Source organism: Aptenodytes patagonicus, chromosome W (genome assembly GCF_965638725.1).
Source record: "Aptenodytes patagonicus chromosome W, bAptPat1.pri.cur, whole genome shotgun sequence".
Classification (NCBI taxonomy): Eukaryota; Metazoa; Chordata; class Aves; order Sphenisciformes; family Spheniscidae; genus Aptenodytes; species Aptenodytes patagonicus.
This window is the reverse complement of record NC_134981.1, coordinates 36,169,942-36,188,615: the sequence shown is the minus strand read 5'-3', so window position 1 is coordinate 36,188,615 and position 18,674 is coordinate 36,169,942. Positions and strand designations below refer to the sequence as shown.

Below are 18,674 nucleotides of genomic sequence, written 5' to 3'. Positions count from 1 at the left end.
ATCTCCGTACCTTGTGAGGATAACAATCCTCTTTCCTTCCAAATTGCTCCATGTGCATGTACTACTCCAAAAGCATATTTAGAATCTGTCCAAATATTCACACACTTATTTGCACTTAACTGTAGAGCTCGGGTGAGAGCTATCAGTTCGGCCTTCTGAGCTGACGTCTTGGTGGGCAGCGCTTGTGCTTCCACCACCATTTCGACGGTGGTGATTGCATATCCTGATACCCGCTTTCCTTCTTTCATAAAGCTGCTGCCGTCCGTGTATAGCTCCCAATCTGGATTCTGCAAGGGAACATCCTTTAAATCGGGTCTGCTTGAATAGACTTCCTCAATGGTCTGCAGACAGTCATGTTCCGGTTTGCCGCCTTCTTGTCGAGTTGAGAGAAACATGGCAGGATTAATCACAGTAGTAGTCTTTAAGGTCACATCATCTAGTTCTATTAGTACTACTTAATATTTTAGCATTCTACTAGGAGACAACCAATGTCCACCCTTCTGGTCCAATACTGTGGTCACCATGTGTGGAACATAAACAGTTATCTTTTGTCCCATAGTAAGTTTTCGAGCCTCCTGTATTAATAACACTGTTACAGCTACTGCTCTTAGGCAACTCGGCCATCCTTGGCTCACCGGATCAAGTTGTTTAGAAAAGTAGGCCACAGCCCTTTTATATTCCCCCAACCGCTGGGTTAAAACTCCAAGGGCTATTGCTTGTCTTTCATGAGTAAATAATTCAAATGGCTTTTCTAAATTAGGCAGTCCCAAAGCTGGGGCCTTCATCAGAGCTCTTTTGAGTTGAATGTATGCATTTCGATCTTCATTTGACCATTGCAGGGAACCTTTTGATGACTTCAATAATTCATACAAGGGTTTTACCATCAGTCCATAGTTAGCAATCCATAAACGACACCATCCCACCATTCCTAAAAAGGTTCTCAACTCATGAACATTTCGAGGTTCTGGAAGCTGACAAATAGCTTCTTTCCTTTCATTACTTAATTGTCTCTGTCCCCTCAGAATTTCAAAGCCCAAATATATTACAGTTTCCTGTGCAATTTGGGCCTTTCCTTTTGACACTCGGTAACCACTAAGTCCGAGGAAATTTAATAAACTGACTGTCAATTCCAAGCATTCCTCTCGGGAGTTCCCAGCTATTAGTATATCGTCGACATACTGTAGCATTACTCCATTTCTGTTTTCTTGTCTCCATAATTCTAATTCTTTTGCTAGTTGATTTCCAAAGATTGTCGGACTATTTTTGAATCCTTGCGGTAATACAGTCCAAGTGTACTGGGTTTTCCTTCCAGTCTCAGGATTCTCCCATTCAAAGGCAAACAATTCCTGGCTTCCGGAATCAAGTGGGACACAGAAAAAGGCATCTTTTAAATCTAAAACTGTAAACCACCCCTGTTCCTCGGTGAGTGCGGTTAATAGTGTATATGGATTTGCCACTACTGGATATATATCTTGGACAATTTGGTTTACTGCTCTCAAATCCTGGACTAATCTGTAAGATTTTCCATCGGCCTTCTTAACAGGTAAAATCGGAGTATTATACTTAGATTCACATTCTCTTAATAACCCATATTTCAAAAACTTTTGTATAATAGGTACCAAACCAAGTTTAGCTTCTAATTTTAAGGGATACTGTTTCAATCTTACCGGTGTTGATCCTGGTATAAGGTCTATTCTTACGGGTTCAGCCCTCTTTGATTTTCCAGGTATTTCTCCTGCCCAGACAATAGGGATCACTGCATCTTCAACTTCAGTCGGGATTTTCCTTTTCATTTGCTCAATTTCCTGCAATAATAATATTGAAGCTTGGACAAATTTAGATTCAGGTATTGACACTTCTACTTCTCCATTCTTAAACTTTATTTCAGCTTCTAGTTTTTCTAGTAGATCTCGGCCTATTAAAGGTTTTGGTGCACCTGGTAGATACAAAAACTGATGCGTTACCCATTGTTTTCCAATTTTAAATTTTAGAGGTTTAAAGAAGGGCCGCATCTCCGGCTTTCCTGTCGCACCAATAATTCTTACAGTATCATATCCTAACTCATGTTTCTTTGTATTCAAAACCGAATAAGTAGCTCCTGTATCGATTAAACATTCTATTTCAGTTTCATCTTCCCCCAGCTTAATTTTAACCAGAGGCTCTGCTGGGGAAGATTCCTCCGGTTTCCTTCAGTCTTCCATTTCTATGTTTAATATAGAGGTTTCAGACTTTCCATTTTTTTGTAACAACGGACATTCTTGTTTCCAATGTCCCTCCTTCCTACAATAAGCACATTGAGTTTTTCCTAATGGGGGTCTAGAGTATCCCCTACTGCGACCTTCCCGATGTCGACCCCCCCCAAATCCGTCTCTTCTTTGGCCTCCTTGTGAACCACGAACTCCTTCCAATGCTGCGATTAGCCTAGCATTCCCTTTTTCTTTTTGCTGGTCTCTGTTTCTATATATTAACCAAGCCCGATCTAAAAGCTTTCCCAAATCTCTAGCATCTGCCCCTTGTAGTTTCTGTAATTTCCTGCGAATGTCGTCTGCAGATTGTCCAATAAATAAAGTTGCCAATTGACTCTTTCCCTCTTCTGATTCAGGATCTAGTGTTGTATATTTTCGGGCTGCTTCTTTTAACTTATTTAAGAAGTCTGTGGGTGACTCCTTCTTGTCTTGTTTAATTTCATATAATTTTGACCAGTTTATTGCTTTAGGTATAGCATTCCTTATCCCAAATAGGACCCATTTTTGATATTGAGTCAGTAATAATTTTTCTCCATTATCATTTGGATCCCATGCAGGATCAGCTGAAGGGAAATGATGCTCCATTTGTCCCTGCAGTGTTCCCGCAGCTATTTGAGCTTCTACCTGAGTTCTAGCTGTTTTACGAATCATTTCCCTTTCTGTACTATCAAACAATACTTGCATGATAACTTCAATATCTTTCCAATCTGGATCCTGAGTTTTTATCATCATTTCAAAGGCACTGGCCACTCGATCGGAATCATCTCTATAATTGCCGGCAGCTATTTTCCAGTTGTTTAAATCTGTGATCGAAAAAGGCACTTTTACTACAACCGGACCCTCATTCCCTACTGCTTGCCTTAACGGAGCTTGCAACACGGTTCCCTGTCGGTTACGAGTTCTCCTTGCCACCGGCGTGGCCCTTGTAGCGCCTCTCTCAGACTCATCGTCCGATTCGCCCTCCACCCTGAAGGGCTCAAATCCATGATTTTGGGATCTCTGCCTCAATCCCGGAGCCACTAACATCTCTAAATCCTCTTCCTGCTCTTTCTGAGTCAACTTCAAACATCTCTGTCCAATACTACATGCCGAACAACACCTTTTTAACACTTTCCCTTTTTCTCTCTCTCGTTCATCCTTTTCCAATGCCAATACCAAAGGATCAGTTGGGGCCAAATTAATTCCACACTTCTTTTGCCACTCAGGATGCTGCCTCAATGTAAAGAACATATCAGCATACAATATCTCATCCCATTTTCCTTCTCTCCTCAGAAACAGCATTAGTTGTAACAGGGTATTATAATTCAAAGTACCATTCCTTGGCCACTTTTCTCCATCTTCTAGTTTATATAGTGGCCACCATTGATTACAATACTTAATTAGATCATCCCTTCTTGTGACCCCACCAGGGGATCCTGCAATTTGTTTCCAATGTATTAAAATACAACCCAAAGGTGATTTCTTTAAAATTCCCTCACCCGTGGATGGTCCGGCACCCATTTTATACACAGGGAATCACACACACAGACAAGTCTTTCATACAACAACACAAATAACCAATCACTATAACAAACAGATGAACTATAACAAACAGACAATACTTGCAATAATAGACAAGTTCTTACAATATTTGTTACCGCGGTTGCTAGCAGGAATTCTAATCCCTTTTAAATCAAACGGGGACTTTAACCCCTTCCAAACCAAACGGGGACATTTAACCCCTACCAAACGGGGACATTTAACCCCTACCAAATGGGGACTAGCCCCTACCCGGGTCCTAAACCCAACCCTGCGGAGCTTTCGCTGCGTCTGACGGGCAGGTAACCAAATTTCCGAAAGAATGCCTTATTACTCACAAAGCAGTAGTCTTCGCTCAGGGGCTCTTCGGTCCGGGGATCGGGAGAAGTCCTCTCCGAGAATCCCTCGGTGCCGGCTGAGGTTCCGCGATCCCAGGATCCGTCGAGGCTCAAGAGCTGTGTCCCATCTGGGTCGCCAAAACTGTTACCGTAAGTCGGCAGATGAAAAACTCTCTAAGACTCAATTTGGAGTTTTAGAAAGCAGGCATTCTTTATTGCGGCGCCGGACGCACAGGGGATCACTCCACCTAATGTGCGCGCCGAGCTGCTTAACTATAGGAGTTAAGTACAGTCAAAATATACATATTCATTAGTTTTCCGAGGCATGATTAACATATTAATGTTAGTTCATTAACATATGTAAAAGTCTTTACACATGCGCTCTTATGTCCATTGGTGGTCTTTCAGGGTCCTCTGGTGGTCGTCGATAGTCTTCCTCACCATGACTGCTAGTTGAACTCAGTTCTTGCGCATGCACAGTTCGTTCTTTGGCTCGGTTTGCACACTTTTACCTTCACAAACTAGCTGTCTTCAGCATCACTTTCTTATCTACAAAGTTTCAAGGTCTTCTGTCCTACTGAATGTTTAGCTTATCTATCCAGAGAGTATACCCCTACTGCACAGAGTAAACCCCTACTGAATGTTTGGCTTATCTATTCAGAGAATATGTCAAGCTTGGCTACATTATGTCCAGTGAAGAGAACCAGATGTCTCTTCAATATTCCTTTGTACTCGGTATCAATCTCAACCCACGAGTTTTCTCACTTCTACTCTTCCAATTCTCTCCCCCATCCCACCCGGGCAGGGGGGGGAAGTGAGCAAGCAGCTCTGTGGTGCTCAGTTGCCGACTGAGGTTAAACCATATCACGGGGGGAGTGGAGATAAGAGTCAGCATTCACTGCTTTTATTGTGATGAGAAACACAGCCCTGACACAGTTAAGAGGGGCAATCTGAATACAATTGCTCCTGGCAAATAAGATGATTCATAGAGTTTATTTGTTGACACCTAAATTTGTCCTCCTTGTGACACCTGTGCTACTCTGCAGGTGGAACCCAGAGTTTGCTTTGGGATGGATAGGCTTTACAAGTAGTTTTTAAGACATTTGTGTGGTAGCTCAGGATTCAAAGTTAAAAATGCTACTGAAATTCAGTTCCTCAGATTCTCATCTGGTACCAAGATAACAACCAAGACACTTTTACACCTGTGCTGCTCTAAACTGTGTATTCTTCTCACATTACTCAATTTATGAACTACTTATAGGTCTTTTCTCTAGTCAACATCTTCAGTGCTAAAACATTTTGTGTGACCATGATAAGCAGACAGAACATAAATAGCAAAATACATGCAGAAAAAAATAATTAAAAAAAAAATCAAGACATACATCAACAGACACATGGAAAGCATTTTACTACATGATTTTAGTAAAAAAAAAAACAAACAAAAAAACCAAAAAATCCTCCAAACAAACAAACCACATGCACACTATTCAACATTTCCAGTTCAATGGTCAGCATTAAACACTGAAACCAAAGACAGGTAAAGAAAAGAGACATCTGAGTTGCTCTGCTGTCTCTCATCAGGGTAAACTTACATATTTAATTTCAGCTGAAATAATTTCTATTACTTTTTTGATTTCAACTAAGTATCAGAAGGATAGAAAAATTCTTAACTGCTACATCACTTGCAACTTTTCAAAACTTCTTGTAAATTGAACATGTGACAACAGGCTACAGAAAATAAAACAGTACTGCATGACCCTCTGGCTTTCATTTTCTTGCCTTAAAAAAAACAACAACGTTAAAAAAAGTACAATCAGGCTTACAAAATGAATTATTTATTTTGTTAATGCTATGTTTTTGTTCTAATAATCTGATATTTTCAAGTAGTAAAAGGTTTACTTTTTACCATTTAGGCTGCATTTGCCCTCCGTAGATGCAGCACTGAGCTTGGGTACTGGAGGAAGGCCCTTGGGCAAGCACACGGGACCTGCTTGCTAGCACTGTACAACAATGCAGAATAACTACCCCACTTTTAAATAACATTTAAAGTAATTTTAAGTGAGCAGAAAGCTCCTAAAATTAAACCTAAAACAACCGTGAAGCTTTTGTGACATGCTTTAAGTCTTTTTTATGGCAACAATTATTCTTAATGTTTGAATAGCCTCTGTTTGAATTTCCCAGTACTTAGCTCCCATCCCTTTCTGCCTCAGGGGTGGCTTCTAAGCACAGAACAGCTTCCTCCTAAATACTCAGAAAGGCCTACCAGAACTGCTGTTTGAAGCATCTATAAATTGCAATAGATAAAAATGTAATCAAATCTGTCAGTTTTCAAACTTAATATGTACTTGGGCAACAGGGAAACCAATGAAAAACTGCACCTGCGTGTGTGTGTCACCTGCTGTGACTTCAGGAAAGAAAACCAGAACAGTGAAAAGCTGCTGTGAGGGACAGAGTAATGGAGTATTTCTTCCTTTTCAGCTACCCAGGATTTGGGAAGTAGCTTAAAGCTTCAGACATCCACTAGTCTGAAATCAGTATTAAAGTTGGGCTATAAAATGATTTTTATAAAAATCATGCTGTGCCACTAAAGAGGACACCACCCCATCTATTCATCCTTGCCTATGTGCCATAGCTCTACTATCCATAGTTTACAAATTGTCCTTAATCCACTTCAGACAAAGCAAGTCAGATTAGTTTAACCCACAGTTGGGAGCTAAACTATCTCGTTTCAGCTGGGGCAGACCAGGGAGCTTGCACCAGCCTTCACCAGGAGAATTATGGGGCAGTGGCCTCTGACAGCAATGCCAGTGCAGAGAGGCGTCAGGGAGAGAGAGATGCCACCTGAAGTCTGCAAAACTAGATCCAGAATATGACAAACAAACATGATTTCAACAAACAGCTAACAAAGATCCAGGAAGGGATCCTGGCTCCCTTCCACTTCCTGCACCTGAACACGGCACAGAGGCAACATCCTCCCCCTTCCCTCACCACACACACGCCTCCCGTGCCTGTCTCTCCTCACCCCTCTGCCTTGCTCCGCATCTGCCCACACCTCCAGAAATCTGTATGTTAAGCAACTGGGCAGGCCCGAGGAAGAGATAAGATAAGCATTAAACCAGAAGTACGGGGTAGAAGTAGATCCATGAGGAAGAGCAGAAGTACAAGGTAGGGGAAGAAAAAAAAAAAAAGGTTTCCCGGTTTATTGCAGCAGAGCGAAACAAAGCCAGGAAGGGCTTTGTTTCATAACTAGCCAAATCTAGAAACTTTCATAACTGTCTTGAAGAACCAGTCACACCAAGGGTGAGGCATGGGGATGGCCTCCGCCTTGCACAGGAGGCTGCATCAGGGATTTTATTCTTGAAAAATGCCTTTTTCCCTCATCCACACCCCAGAGAGAAGAGTGGTCCCAGATGTCAAGAGATGGAGGCCTCTTTCTCTGCAGGGGCAAAGGTTGGAGGCAGTCAGGGGAGAGGTGTGGCCCATGTGGTTAAGATGATGATATTAAAATGTAGGGCTAGAAACTTTCACTAGAAACTTTCATAACTAGCCAAATCCTATTTGGCATGTATTACTTAACTAATGCCATGGCATCTTTCCCAACACATTCCATGAATATTGTTTCCTGTACCATAACCTGCCTCACTCTACCAGTAAATAAATACTATTTAATAGAAAGTTGATTGACACATTATAATGAAATACCATAAAGCTGCATTATTCCCTGCACTTGCAACAAAGGTGCTGCCTAGGAAGACTTTAAGCCTACATTTGGCTAGGTTTTCATATCCTAGGTCTTTGTACTTTTTCTTCAAGCAAACATGTAAGTACAAGTGCACCCATTCTTCAGTGAAGCATTTTCAGGGTACATCCACATTGCCTAATGCCATGTCGATACACAACGATGCTACCTCTACCCAAGGCAGCTCGAATGCTTCCCAGGCAGCACCCCAGATGATGAGCAGCAGAGTAAGTCAGGCAGCGTGCAGTCCCCAGGCTGCTCCCAACAACCAGAAAAACTTGTTCAAACTTCTCCCACATAGCAACGTTCAGTACAGACCTACATGCGGGTCTGGGAAGGACTGAGTTACAATGGAGTAAGGAAGAGGGTATCCATACACAGCTATAAGGTTTCTGGTTTGTCTGAACAGCTTTAGTTAACTTATCTTGATTTCCTACACAAGCAAGCAAAGAAATCAGTAAGAGTTGGTCTGCAGCCTCACTACACCTTTTCAAGCATCATCCAATTCTATCCTAGCAGCAGCGAGGCCCAAAACCCAACCAAAGTATCAACATACTTACAACATATTTACAAATTAAGTATCAATGTACTTACAACGCTCAAACAATGCACACGACATCCATGGTTGCAAAGGGCAAGTCCAAGAGACTGGCCCAATGCAGCCTCATCAGCCACATGTGCTGGCACACACCTGCTTCCTCAGCTCACAGCCTCGCTGCTGCCAGTCCTTGGGGACGGACCCACCATGCGCAGCAGCAGAGGAGACCTGTCTCCAAGGAGGAGGAGGAAGGCAGCAAGCCAGACAACTGCCCCACTTTCAACTTGCTAGACAACCCCTGACTAGACATCATCCCTCCAGCCCTACATTTTAATATCATCATCTTAACCACATGGGCCACACCTCTCCCCTGACTGCCTCCAACCTTCGCCCCTGCAGAGAAAGAGGCCTCCATCTCTTGACATCTGGGACCACTCTTCTCTCTGGGGTGTGGATGAGGGAAAAAGGCATTTTTCAAGAATAAAATCCCTGATGCAGCCTCCTGTGCAAGGCAGAGGCCATCCCCATGCCTCACCCTTGGTGTGACTGGTTCTTCAAGACAGGAAGATGAGCTCAGTGCATGTGGGGCATAGCCAGAGGGCTTAGAGGGACAGGCGGTGTGGGGAACAGCCAGAGGGTTTAAGGGGATAGATACCACAGGGTGTGGAGCACAGCCAGAGAACTTGGGGGCCAGGCACTGCAGGGTGTGAGATGCAGCCAGGGGGTCTGGGGGAATAGGCACTGTGGGGCACAGACAGAGGGTTTGGGGGTGAAGGCACAGCAAGTCACTGATGGGGTTTTGGGGAGACAGGGACCACAGGGTGCAGCCAGAAAGTTTGGGGAAATGGCACAGTGGGGCACAGACGGGGGTTTGGGAGACAGATGTGGGTGCAGCCAGGGGTTTGGGGAGACAGGAACTGCAAGGCTCAGCCAGAGGATTTGGGGGGAAGGCACAGCGGGGTGCAGCCGGGGACAGGGACCAGGGATGCGGGTGCAGCCTGAGGATGGAAAGAAGAGGCACAGCCGGGAATTTGCGGGAGAAACATGGGGGGTGCGGGCACAACCAGGGAGTTTGGGGGGTAGGTGGGCAGGAGGCACCCCGGGGCCCAGCCCCATCCCCAGCCCGCCCAGCCCTGCGCGCACAAGCGCGGGAGGGACCCCGCGCAGAGACGGCGGAGGCCGGAGGGACACGCACCCGCCTCACCCCTCCCCAACACCACCCCGGACCCCGCGGCCGCCACGCCACGCCACGCGGCCGCAGAGGCTAGCGGGCGGCAGGGAGGAAGGCGGCGGGCACCCGGTGCCCTCCCGCACCCCGAAGTTTCTCGCTCTTGCCGGGACCACTCACGCGGCAGCAGCACAGCCCCACCCGTCCCCGCAGCCGCCGGGCAGCAACTGCGCGGAGGGGCGGCCGGCGGGACGGCGCGCAGACGGGGGTGGCGCGGCCCGGCCCGGCCCCCGCCGCCGCGGCACCGCCCTCCGCCGCGCTCACACCCACACTCGCGCCCAGGGCCGCGCCGGCGGCACTGAGTCACCAGCTCCGTCGCTGCCTTTCCCGCCCCCTCCCGAGAGGCGGAGGGGGGTTTCGGGCACTGTTTGACATTTGCGCCCAGGGGCGGGCGAGCAGCCCGCGGCGGGAAGCCGTGCCGCCCTCCGCGGTCCCGGGGGCTGCCCTTCCCCCGCGGCCGGGCTCCCTGGGGGATCGGGCGGGGGGTCGAGGCTAAGAATAGGAAAAAGACAACTGATTTTCTCCCTGTTGCGATATCCACTGCTGCAGTGTTCAGGGTTTCTCCAGACGCCCCTGGATCTCTCACTAGCGCTTTCTGCGAGCACGGAGAAGTCCGAATTGCAGCGCGGCTTCTTGATGCTGAGGGATCGGTGGCAACTAAGGGTCACTCAAGGCAGCACTAGGAAGACGGAATAATTCCTTGTTTAAAAAAATAAAGCAAAACTGGTGAGCTTTAGCTCAGTACTTCAGGGCACACTTTCACCCCAAAAAGATTGCAGTACATATGTATGTTCCTCTCTTAGAAGCTATTTAGGATGAAGATAATGCTCCCCAATGACTCCCATCTAGAGAAGCAAAGGGGCACAATGAAAGGTGATGGGGGATTCCTAGCGTGTAAATAGGTGCTCCTTTTTAGTTTGTCACTTTAGTCCACAGAAAGCTATAAATTACAGCTTTTGAGATCATTAGCATAGAGATAATAGCTTGAGTCAAAAGAAGAGGCAAAAACAAGTAGCAGGGAGAGGGTATGAAGGCAAAATTGAAGAAAAGAGGCAAACTCATTTTATGATGTGCAGAAAAGCACAAGATGAAGGGACTGTGGGCTGATACTGTGAAATTAATACACAGTCAATGTGTAAGTGCAGAAGGGGCCTCTGAGTTGGAGGACAGCTCAGAACCAGAAGTTTGAGACCACAAGAGGCAGAACCAGCATCAAAAGCTTGTTATGAGTGTGGAAATATTATGAGAACTTGAAAAACAGGTGGCAGGATGGGGATGGAGAAACATAGCTTGTAACAGAAATCCTGCAGAAACTCCACATCACTGAGCAATTGATTAGGCTGGAGATTAGGAGGAGGACCTTGAGCTTTTGGGTTTGCTTCATGTTCCTGTTGGAACTGTTAGGATTATGACAGGTGAGGAAATCCCAGGGCTTTTGAGAGGGCATCTTAATAAGATCACTGAGATTGGCCAAAAGGAAACTTTTGATTTCTTGGTTCAAAACCATTTTTTTTAAGACATCAGCCAAGAAAAACTACAAACAGACCTTAGGAACCAGCACATCCCTGCTCAGACAGAGCCCTTGGGAGCCTTAAGACTAATAAGTCTTGACTTGTCCAGAGGAATGCGGCTATATGGCTCAGCAAGCAATTAATATTCCTCATGTGTTGTAATATCTATTTTCCCATGCCTGATAGGGCTGCCTTGGCTGAGACAAAATGGGACACTGTGGTGCACAACAATAAAAACTAAGTAGGTCACCTGTAGACTTCAAAATGCAAGGCTGTTGTCATTAATGGAAAGAAATAACAACAATTACCAGATGCAAGCTAACAGCTCTAACACATTCGATGCCAACAGTGTTAGTTAGCAACAACAGCTGCTACTTCTCTCTTTGGAACCTCATAAAGAGAGTAAGTGGCCTTGCCTTCTGTGCGCTTCAGGAGCAAAGGTAATTCAAATCATCAGGCAAGTCTGTGAGGGTTGGGAGAGGACAGAAATAATGGTTGACCTGCTCACGGCAGGTAAATGATTAACATACAGTTATATGCAGCAGGGGAAAGGCAGCATGAAGGAGACAGCTGTGACCTGCAAACACGAAGAAAGCAGAGACACACAGGAAGTCAGAGACATTTAAATTTTGAAAGAGGGAGCTAGCAGCAACCAGGCTCTCCATGGGGTCACAGCCTCCTTCAGGTCACATCTACCTGCTCCGGTGTGGGGTCCTCCACGGGCTGCAGGTGGATATCTGCTCCACGGTGGACCTCCATAGGCTGCAGGGGGACAGCCTGCTTCACCATGGTCTTCACCATGGCCGGCAGGGGAATCTCTGCTCCAGCGCCTGGAGCACCTCCTCCCCCTCCTTCTTCACTGACCTTGGTGTCTGCAGAGTTGTTTCTCTCACATATTCTCACTCTTCTCTCTCTCCCAGCTGCCGTTGCACAGCAGGTTTTTTTCCCCTTATAAATATGTTATCACAGAGGTGCTACCACCGTTGTTGATTGGCTCAGCTTTGGCCAGCAGCAGTTCAGTCTTGGAGCCAGCTAAGCCATGTCCCTAAGCGCCACATCTACACCTCTTTTAAATACCTCCAGGGATGGTGACTCAACCACTTCCCTGGGCAGCCTGTTCCAATGCTTGACAACCCTTTCGGTGAAGAAATTGTTCCTAATATCCAATCTAAACCTCCCCTGGCGCAACTTGAGGCCGTTTCCTCTCGTCCTATCGCTAGTTACTTGGGAGAAGAGACCGACACCCACCTCGCTACAACCTCCTTTCAGGTAGTTGTAGAGCGCAATGAGGTCTCCCCTCAGCCTCCTTTTCTCCAGGCTAAACAACCCCAGTTCCCTCAGCCGCTCCTCATAAGACTTGTTCTCTCTAGACCCTTCACCAGCTTCGTTGCCCTTCTCTGGATACGCTCCAGCACCTCGACGGCCTTCTTGTAGTGAGGGGCCCAAAACTGAACACAGTATTCGAGGTGCGGCCTCACCAGGGCCGAGTACAGGGGCACGATCACTTCCCTACTCCTGCTGGCCACACTATTTCTGATACAGGCCAGGATGCCATTGGCCTTCTTGGCCACCTGGGCACACTGCCGGCTCACGTTCAGCCGGCTGTCGACCAACACCCCCAGGTCCTTTTCTGCCAGGCAGCTTTCCAGCCCCTCTTCCCCAAGCCTGTAGCGCTGCATGGGGTTGTTGTGACCCAAGTGCGGGACCCGGCACTTAGCCTTGTTGAACCTCATACAGTTGGCCTCGGCCCATTGATCCAGCCTGTCCAGGTCCCTCTGCAGAGCCTTCCTACTCTCAAGCAGATCAACACTCCCGCCCAACTTGGTGTCGCCTGCAAACTTACTGAGGGTGCACTCGATCCCCTCGTCCAGATCATTGATAAAGGTATTAAACAGAACTGGCCCCAATACTGAGCCCTGGGGAACACCACTTGTGACCGGCCGCCAACTGGATTTAACTCCATTCACCACAACTCTCTGGGCCTGGCCGTCCAGCCAGTTTTTTACCCAGCAAAGAGTACGCCCGTCCAAGCCATGAGCAGCCAGTTTCTCCAGGAGAATGCTGTGGGAAACGGTGTCAAAGGCTTTACTAAAGTCCAGGTAAACAACATCCACAGCCTTTCCCTCATGTACTACGCAGGTCACCTTGTAAATAGAAGGAGATCAGGTTAGTCAAGCAGGACCTGCCTTTCATAAACCCATGCTGACTGGGCCTGATCACCTGGTTGTCCTGTACGAGCTTGAAGAATTGTGCTTGCCATGAATACTGCTAACCAATGCTTTTCCTTATTTTGTTGCTGTACTAGAATCCAAATAGCTCAGATGCTACTCTTCTACTGATTAAAGGATGTTTAGACTGTCATTCTGTTGATGAGATTGTGTTTTAAGAGTCTTTCAGAGATGAGTACTCTCTAGGACTGTATTTGAAGCTTGAAGGGCTGATCAGCAGGAGCTCACCAACAGTGTTGGGAGCTTTTGCTGAAATAGTAACAGTTGTAACCAAGCAAGGAAGTCATCCAAAGAACACCAACAGATATCTGCATACCAATCTTGAACAGATATGGAAACATTACAAGCAGGGCCGTGCACCCTGCTTGTAGGCCCACAGCCCAGGGAAGTGCTCTAGGTCTCTGCCAGGATGGTAGGCACTCGCCTCAGAGTTAAAACCAGTGTTTCTGGTTTGGTTTTTTTTTTTTCTGGAAAGCCCCTGAGATGTCTGACGCTTCCACCCAGTTGGAACTGGTAAGGAAGGAGACTTCAGTACAGATGGTAGGTTGCAATGAGTGCCCAGACCCTTCTCCTGGAGAAAAGGTAAGTACCTGCAAAAGATGTGCACAGGTTGATGATCTGTTGCGTCAGGTGGCTGAGTTGCAGGAAACAGTTAAAAGGCTGCGCAGTATTAGAGGGGCCGAGACGGAGATAGATAAGTGGTTTCAGAACCATGCTCCTGTGGCGGACACCACAGAGAATGAGGCACCTTGGACCCTGGTGACTCACAAAAGCAGGACTCTGCTTCAGTCCCCACCCTCCAGCATTACAACCAAAACCAGCTATGAAGCTTTAACAGCTGTAGACGCCCATGAGCAAGGTCTGCAAGGAGAAACTGTACCAGCAGCACACAGTGGATGCCACAAAAAGAAACGACGAGTGCTCGTAGTGGGTGACTCTCTGTTAAGGGGCACTGAGGCCCCCATCTGCCGGCCTGACAGGGAATCACGAGAGGTATGCTGCCTTCCGGGAGCTAAGGTCCAAGATGTTGCCGAGAGGGTGCCACAACTTGTCAAGAGCAGACTACTATCCGTTGCTACTCTTTCATGTGGGCACGAATGACACCGCAAGCCAGAACCTGGGCAGAATCAAGGAAGACAACAAAGCCCCAGGGGTGCAAGCGAAAAGTATTGGTGCCCAAGTTATCTTTTCTTCCATTTTACCAGTTAGAGGAAAGGGTGCAGCCAAAAATAGACGTATAATGCAAATCAACTTCTGGCTTCGTGGCTGGTGCCGTCGTGAGGGTTTTGGCTTTTATGACAATGGGACATTCTTCGATGACTATAGCCTGTTAGGGAGGGATGGGATCCACCTGTCTAGAAGAGGCAAAGGAATCTTTGGCAGCAGGCTGGTCAACTTGGTGAGGTGGGCTTTAAACTGAAGGACTTGGGGGGCAGGGTCCAAAGTGGCAATGCTCACGCCATTGCAACCAACTGGGGAATAAGCCAGGCCAACCAGAGCAGCGACAAATGTTCCTTAGCTGCCTCCCAAGATGAGAACCAGAAGACCAACCACCTCAAGTGTATGTATACCAATGCACACAGCCTGGGGAACAAACAGGAGGAACTGGAGCTCTGCACCCAGTCAGAAAGTCATGATATCATAGGAATAACTGAAACATGGTGGGACAACTCACACGACTGGAGGATTGCGATGGATGGCTATAGGCTGTTTTGTAAAGACAGGCAGGGAAGAAGAGGAGGAGGAGTTGCACTCTATGTTAAGGAAAACCTTGAATGTATAGAAGTCAACTATGGCGATTGTGGAAGCCCTATCAAATGCCTCTGGGTCAAGATCAGAGGGGTTGTCTCCAAGGGGGATCTTACAGTAGGCATCTGCTACCGACCTCCAAACCAAGACGATAAGGCCAATGAAGCAATATTTGCATCACTTAAGCAAGCTTCAGGTCAACAGAACCTGGTTCTTATGTGTGACTTCAACTACCCAGACATTTGTTGGAAGAACAATACAGCAGCTCACATGTCATCCATCAAGTTCCTGGAATGCGTAGAGGACTGCTTCCTCATACAAATGTTAGATGTGCCAACCAGGAATGAGGCACTGCTGGACTTGCTACTCACAAACCAAGAAAACCTGCTTTGTAATATCTCGGTTAGTGATAGCCTTGGCTGCAGTGATCACAATATTGTGGAGTTTGGGATCCTGCTGAGCACGCTGAAGGTTAGTACTAAGACAAAGGTTTTAGATTTTAGAAGAACAAACTTCAGCTCGCTCTGAGCTCAATTGGAAGGGATTCCGTGGGAAATTTCCATGGAGGATAAAGGAGGTAGCGAGTGCTGGGAGTTTTTCGAGAACACTCTCCTGGAAGCACAAAAACAGTTCATCCCCTTTAAAGGTAAGGGAAGTAGGCGGAGCAAGAGACCCCCTTGGCTTAACTGCGAGCTTCTGAGTCTGCTCAAAACCAAAAGAGAAGTGTACCAGAGATGGAAAAGTGGACGAATACCCGTTGAGAACTACAAGGGCATTGCCAGGGTGTGCAGAGATGCAGTTAGAAAAGCAAAAGCTCAGCTCGAATTGAAATTGGTCAGAGATGTCAAAAACTACAAGAAAGGGTTCTTCAGGTACGTAAACAACAAACAGAAACAGAAGGAAAATACTGGCCCACTCTTAAACAGGAGAGGTGAATTAGTCACCAACAACGCTGAAAAGGCAGAGGTTCTCAACACTTTCTTCACCTCTGTCTTTACCAGCACTGTTGGGCTCTGGGCTTTGGGAACAAAAATCCAGGTTGATGCAAACACAGACCCACCGTCAGTGAAGAAAGAGTTGCTATGTGAACTATTACAGGAGCCTGACCCCTACAAATCGATGGGCCCTGACAATATCCACCCGAGGGTGTTAAGAGAGCTGGTTGTCGTCGTTGCGAGGCCGCTCTCCATAATCTTTGAGAAGTCATGGAGATCGGGGGACATCCCAGAAGACTGGAAGAAGGCTAATATCACCCCCATCTACAAGAAGGGCTTAAAGGAGGATCCAGGAAATTATAGGCCTATCAGTCTTACTTCAGTCCCTGGGAAAGTTATGGAATGAATCCTCCTGGGGGCTATCACAAGTCAAATGAAGCACGTGACTGGGAAAAACCAGCACAGATTCACCAAGGGCAAATCGTGCTTGACAAACCTGATCGCCTTCTACGACAAAGTAACCCGCTCAGTTGATGTGGGGCGAGCGGTGGACATTGTCTACCTGGATTTCTCCAAGGCTTTCGATAGGGTTTCCCACAGCCTCCTCCTAGAGAAACTGATGCATTACAGTCTAGGCAAGTGGTCTGTGCAGCGGGTGGGGAACTGGCTGACAGGCCGCACCCAGAGGGTGGTGGTAAATAGCTCCTTTTCAAACTGGCAACCTGTCACAAGTGGGGTCTCCCAGGGATCGATATTGGGCCCAACGCTGTTTAATATCTTCATAAGTGATCTGGATGATGGGATCAAGTGTACCCTGATGAAGTTTGCTGATGATACCAAACTGAGTGGGGAAGTGGACACTTCGGAAGGGAGAGCCACCCTGCAGGAAGACCTGGATAGGCTGGAAGAGTGGGCTAACAAGAACCTTATGAAGTTCAACAAAGACAAATGTAAGGTCTTGCACCTGGGAAAACATAATCCAGGAGTGCAGCACGGGCTGGGATTTAACCAGCTGGGGAGCAGCTCTGTGGAAAGGGACACGGGGGTCCTGGTGGACAACAAGCTCAATATGAGTGAACAGTGTGCTGCTGCGGCAAAGCAAGCCAACAGGATGCTGGGTTGCATCAACAAGGGCATCACCAGCAGAGATAAAGAAGTCATTATCCCACTCTAGTCAGCACTTGTCAGGCCACACCTGGAATACTGTGTTCAGTTTTGGTCCCCGCTATACAAAAAAAGATGTGAACAGGCTGGAGAGGGTCCAGAGAAGGGCCACAAAGATGATCAAAGGACTGGGAAGCCTGCCATATGAGGAAAGGCTGAGAGAACTGGGTTTGTTCAGCCTTGAGAAAAGAAGGCTTAGGGGAGACCTTATCGCCATGTTCCAGTATTTAAAGGGTGGCTACAAAGAAGATGGAGACTCCCTTTTTACAAGGAATCATATGGAAAAGACGAGGGGTAATGGGTACAAGTTACTCCTGGGGAGATTCTGATTGGACACAAGAAGAAAATTTTTCACAATGAGAACAATCAGCCATTGGAATAATCTCCCCAGGGAAGTGGTGGATTCCCCAGCATTGGACACTTTTAAGATTAGGCTGGACAGGGTGCTGGGCAATCTTGTCTAGACCATGCTTTTGCCAAGAAAGGTTGGACCAGATGATCCTTGAGGTCCCTTCCAACCTGCTATTCTACGATTCTATGATTCCCCAAATCTTGTTTGCAAGCTTTGCTTTCCTAGAGAAATCTGTTTTGTCTGTGCACTTGTACTGGTGTTCTGAGTCACAACTGCCAAACTTGTCCTGAGTAGGCTCTGTTGCAAGTAGCCTGTATCCCACAGCTGTAACAGCACAGCGCATTGCTGTGTTTGGCAGTAGGACTGGAGACAAAAGGGCCCTCTGTGGCCCTTCTCATTTTCCAGTTGGAGTTACTTTCAGATTTTGCTTACTGCTTATTGCAGAAAAAAATTGCTTTTTCTACCTAATCCTCTGAGCCAGAACAGTGTCCTTTGTGTAGCCAAGGCATTTCTGAATGTTTCTCTGCCTAGGTCTGTTCCGGAGAGCCATGCACGGGTCCTTGTGTAATGCTGGTGGTGACCTTCCAGGAGCAGTTTCCGAAGAGCAGAGAAATTCCTCCTCAGATGTGTATCATCACTTTCGCTGTGGCACAAGGTGAGAAGATGACACAGTCCTGCTCATCTGTCTATGGATGAGTTGTGCCAGGAGGATTCCCCCCTCTCTCTGTGGACATATGCTGCAGGTAACTGTACAGAAGTGAGTAGCTGTTGCTGGTTTTGCATGGTTTCTTGACACCATGAATCCACTGCAAGCTACTGTAGTATTGTCAAGTCAGCTCTGTTTCAACAGTTAAATGTGCTTTACCTACATGTTGAGCTCCATTTTTGTCATTTGAACTATAGTGAATTTGATAAATTCTTGCAAATGTGACAAAATCTATTTAGACAGGTGGGTTTATATGGAAAGTTCCCCATCTCAAGTAACAGTATTAAAATCATTAGGTCCTTACCATGAAAAATTGTTTTACTGTTATGCAGCTGAGACTGGTGCTAGGCAGGAGTGAAGGAAGGTACTCCAAAAGTACGGTAAAAAATGGTTATGGCAAAAGTAGAAGCAATAATTTTAGG

General features: G+C 46.7%; 1 protein-coding gene across 4 annotated transcripts in view; it reads right to left on the bottom strand.

Moving 5' to 3' along the window:
* The window catches only part of LOC143171988 (very long chain fatty acid elongase 7-like), a 36,441-nt gene extending 24,237 nt beyond the window's left edge, over positions 1 to 12,204 (bottom strand). For 2 of the 4 annotated variants that reach the window (XM_076361184.1, XM_076361186.1), the window contains exon 1: positions 11,815 to 12,204. The gene's annotated coding sequence lies outside the window, so the exon portion shown is untranslated. Of the gene's footprint in view, positions 1 to 8,435; positions 8,563 to 9,727; positions 9,751 to 11,814 lie in introns of those variants that run through there. The other 2 variants (XM_076361182.1, XM_076361183.1) reach the window with 2 other exon arrangements.
* Between the last annotated feature and the right edge of the window lie 6,470 nt (positions 12,205 to 18,674).